Below are 5,000 nucleotides of genomic sequence, written 5' to 3' on the forward strand. Positions count from 1 at the left end.
TGGTGAGGGAAACTATAATTTTCTTCTAAGATGTTGAATCAAATATTGTGTTTTGACATATTATATGCATCCATTTTACCTGTATTTTAATTTCGTTATTCTATATAGTTTTAATTGTGCATTATCAGTTTGAACAACATTATGAAGACTTTTTATAATGGCTTACCAGCCTCATTGGTACCCGTTACTTGTCGTGTGAGACCTTGAAAAAAAAATTTATTAAAAGAATTAAATTTATCGATACGTTTTTTTATATAAAAGTACTTTTTTTTAATTTAATATAAATCTTTCTAAACCTCAGACAAATTATTTTGCAACTTAACTAGTTTCTCTTTCGAGATACGGTATTTTAGTTAAAAAAAAATTTTCAACGTTTTATATCTAATTGACGTAACATTATTATTATTATTATTATTATTATTATTATTAATTACTAAGCTACAACCCTAGTTGGAAAAGCAGGATGGTATACGCCCAGGGGCCCCAACAGGGAAAATAGCCCAGTGAGGAAAGGAAACACGGAAAAAATGAAATATCTTAAGAACAGTCACATTAGAATATATAACATAGTCTCAAAGTCTGTAAGAGTGCTAGAAAAAAAATTAACATAGTCTCCAAGTCTATAAGAGTGCTAGAAAAAAAATTAACATAGTCTCCAAGTCTATAAGAGTGCTAGAAAAAAAAATTAACATAGTCTCCAAGTCTATAAGAGTGCTAGAAAAAAAATTAACATAGTCTCAAAGTGAATAAGAATGCTAGAAAAAAAATTAACTTAGTCTCAGAGTCTATAAGAGTGCTATAAAAAAATAACATTGTCTCCAAGTCTATAAGAGTGCTAAAACAAAATTAACACAGTCTCCAAGTCTATAAGAGTGCTAGAAAAAAAATTAACAGTCTCCAAGTCTATAAGAGTGCTAGGAAAAAATTATCATAGTGTCCCGAGTCTATAAGAGTGCTAGGAAAAAATTATCAGTCTTCAAGTCAGTAAGAGTGCTAGGAAAAAACTAACATAGTCTCCAAGTCTATAAGAGTGTTAGAAAAAAATTAACAGTCTCCAAGTCTATAAGAGTGCTAGGAAAAAAATTATTAGTCTTCAAGTCTATAAGAGTTCTAGGAAAAACTTAACAGTGGAACTGTTTTATGATGAACAGGTTCCTACAATATTTTATCATGAATCTTTGAACTATTTAATATAACAGACACCTCATACATCTCGAACTGTGGACCAAACTACGCTATGACTCCTCGCTGCTAGGAGGAAGGGCGAGTGTGGCTGGTACAACACATAAACATACACTACCGGGGTCTACGCAATGTTTGGCAGGGTAGCCGGTTGGGACTACGGTCCACCCTAGAAGCCAAATGAAAGTCCTTCAAAAGAAGGCAACCGTGTCACCCCATACGAATGGGAAAAAGGCACGCTAATAGTAGAAGAAGATTTGAACTATAGAATATATTGTTTTGTCTCTGTATTAAGTGAATGTTTTTCTTTTTTTTTCAGATCATAAAAAACGGGAGTGATAACCCTTTCAAGTTGGTTTCCAGCTTACCCAGGCAACCAACATCGAGTGAAAAGGATGAATGCATGGGAAGTGGCATGGCGTCTTACCTTTTGGACATGGATGGTGCTCCCATCAGCCAACTCATTGGACTGTGGACGATGCGATAGGGAAGCTAACAAGCTGACATGTCCCAATAGCCTTAGCTCGGATCATTATGTGATCACACTCACGGACGTTCGGGAATGGCCGAGAAGTAGTTTTCATTTGAAGTGTAAACATGATGCCCAGTCAGTTGACTTCTCATATATATCTGACTGTGACTTCTCTACTGTTAAATATGTTGAGTTACAGTGGTGCCCAATGCCAATGGTTCTTTCAGCGAGATGTTTGAGCATATTGGAATAATAGCAAAGAATGTGACGTCTCTTGACTTTGTGAATCTTGGGCAGAGATATGAAAATCTTCAGGAATGGCAATTTGGAAGGGTTAACAAATTTAGAAGTACTAAAATTTAAAGGACAACGGTTTTACGTCCATACCTCCTCATGTCTTTGATAATACCCCAAAGCTGTCGCATTTAATGCTCGTAGCGAATCAAATGGCGACCCTCCCAGAGTCGCTCTTCCATAATACGAAAAACCTGACTGAGCTGGAGCTGCAGAATAATGAAATTGTAAGTCTCCCAAAAGGTTTGTTTGCCAATCTTACCAACCTTAGAAATATTAGTTTATGGGAAAACAGACTAAGTCAATTCCAGCCCGAGTTGCTGTCAGACTCACCAAAATTATGGTCTTTAGAACTCACCAAGAACAATATATCACAACTTGATCCAGATGTCTTTTCTGGGCTTAGAGATATTAAGAAAATTCTAATTTCAAATAATAAATTAAAGACTTTTTCCTGAAAAGGTCTTTCATGAATGTCCCAATTTAGAAATCTTGGAATTTGAAAACAACAGAATAACTGATCTACCAGATGATATTTTTAGTGAGAATGTTAAACATCAGGAGATTAAACATGAACAACAACAAATTAACTCGATTGCCGGAAAAACTATTCACCAAGATGAAAAATTTAGAGAATTTGAAGATGAAACGAAATAGAATGAAATCAGTTCCATTTGGGGTTGTTTGAAGGATTTAGAAAAGCTACAAGTACTGGACCTCCAGTCCAATATTTTGGAGGACTTACCGCCTGGCATTTTTGATGATCTAATTTCAGTTGATCTTTTAATCCTACAGAACAACTCTCTGAGAGATTACCTGACAAAATTTTCAGCAAACTGCGAGTCTCTCACACAACTTTATCTGAGCCATCAATAAATTGAACACCCTTCTTCCTACAATGTTCCCAAATTCCAGTCTTGGGTCTGTAATTGATCTAAGCAACAACAACCTCTCTTTCTCGTCTTCCAGAACAAAACTAACGCACTATAACGAGACAATCACAGTGCAAGACTATTTCCCTCTGGCTCGCATGAGGGGGTGACCAGACATCCTTCTGAAAAACAACCAGATCACTGAAATGCCCTTAGCATTAACCACAGAGTTTAAGAATCTATCACTCCCTCTGATCTGAGCTACAACAGCATCAGTTACCTGGACCACCATGATCTAACCTTCAAATCCAGCAGTTTGACAATAGACTACAGACATAACAACATTAAAGTCATCAATTTGAATTACATGAATTTCTCCACTGATACAAATAGTAGAGTTGAAATATACGTTTCTGAAAATCCTCTGGTTTGTAACTGTGAACTATTTAAGTCGCCGAGCTTACACAGGGAAGGCTTGGAGATGACACCGCATTGACTGTTGCAGATGCAAGTCAAGTCCAATGCTCCTATCCTGAAATGACTTATGTCACATTTATCGATCCAAAAATCTCTGACATGCAAGTCGCAGAAATGCGTCGAAAACTGCAAGTGCATGAAACGAGCACATGACAAGATGTTCGTCGTTGACTGTTCCTCTCAAAACCTCCAAAGTATCCCTCTACTGAAAAAAGAACATATACCCAAAAGATGATGATTATGGAGTTACCTTGATCCTAACAAACAACAGCATCACTTCCTTAGATGGCCTTGGAAAAGGGGAGTACACAAATCTCGTCAATTTGACCATCCCATACAATAAGCTGAGTTTCATCAGCGATACCCATCTGCCCAAAACCTTAAAGGCGCTCAATGTGCGAGGAAACATCATCTCGTCTCTAACAACGTCAGTGATGAACTTCTTCTTTTTATCTGATGTTCAGCTGAACCTAGGCAATAATCCCTGGAGGTGTGACTGCAATACTCGGGAATTATACAAATTCTTGGCTGACTCTGATCAAAAGGTAAACAAAATTTTCCTTGGTATTACCTTTACCTTTGCCTCTATTGGATGTAACTGAGTTAAAACCACATGCAGTAATACAAAATTAATCAGTTCTGGAGTGGCTTTCGTAACATGATTTTTTTGTATAATGAAATAGAATCAAATACATTTGAATCATTCAATATACTTAACCTGCCATCGCAAATTTTGTTTCGTATCCTGAGTATTTTTTCGTAATATGAGGCGGAAAATCTTTGTACGTCAGTTCGTATGATGAGTTTTTGTATTCAGTAAGGAACTTTTGTATCCTGAGGTATTACTGTATAGTACTTTAATAAATTTTCTAATATATTCTTGTATGGTTATACTATGTACTGTTTATACTATAGTAAATGTAATGGAGGCAATTTCTTATACATCAACAGGTTTTAGACATCCATGAGGTAGGCTGTTTCCCCAACTTTAAAGACAAAGGCCTTATCAATTTGACTGAACAAGATCTGTGCCCATTTATAAAGCGACCATCTGTAATTGGTCGCATAACAGGTGCTATCATTTTTCTAGTGACTGCTATCCTAGGTAAGTATTCCCTTTCAAAGTCCTTTTATATTTTATTCATTGTTGGGCATGCTCTTTCGCTCTCCCCAAGAGAGATTAGTTCACCAAACGTTCATCTGGGCTCCACGAGGCACTAGAAGAGTTGGGAAGACCCAGACCTAACATGGCTGAGGACTATGAAGCGTGAAGTAGATGATGAATGGAGAAGTATTGATTTAAAAGATCAGGATAGAGAGGACTGGCAAAATCCAACTGATGCCCTTTGCGTCAACAGGCGTAGGAGATGATGATGATGATGATGATGTATTTGTGGATTGAGTGACAAATGGGTATTTAAGACTGAAAACCTGGAACTAGACAGAACCAAGATGTTTGCCTAGCAGTAGGCAGAAAGTACTCAACTTACAAACTTAATATTGCATTTCACAGTATCTGATAAATTAATTCGTTAAGTTTATTTTTAATTTTGGATCTTGGAACTCACTTAGAACTTCTACCCTACCATAGTGAGGAGGTAAAAGAAACTTTTATCAAACAAAGTTGCTTTTACTGTTATGTATTATCCATAGACCTTAGGATATTCATTTTACCCCTTTTACAGTGATATGAGAGTACATTA

At 36.4% G+C, this 5,000-nt stretch overlaps 1 pseudogene; it reads left to right on the forward strand.

Annotated features, from left to right (window-relative positions):
- Positions 1–5,000, forward strand: part of LOC137651841 (protein toll-like) — a 7,891-nt pseudogene that overhangs the window by 784 nt on the left and 2,107 nt on the right.

The sequence above is a fragment of the Palaemon carinicauda genome, chromosome 13 (assembly GCF_036898095.1).
Source record: "Palaemon carinicauda isolate YSFRI2023 chromosome 13, ASM3689809v2, whole genome shotgun sequence".
Taxonomy (NCBI): domain Eukaryota; kingdom Metazoa; phylum Arthropoda; class Malacostraca; order Decapoda; family Palaemonidae; genus Palaemon; species Palaemon carinicauda.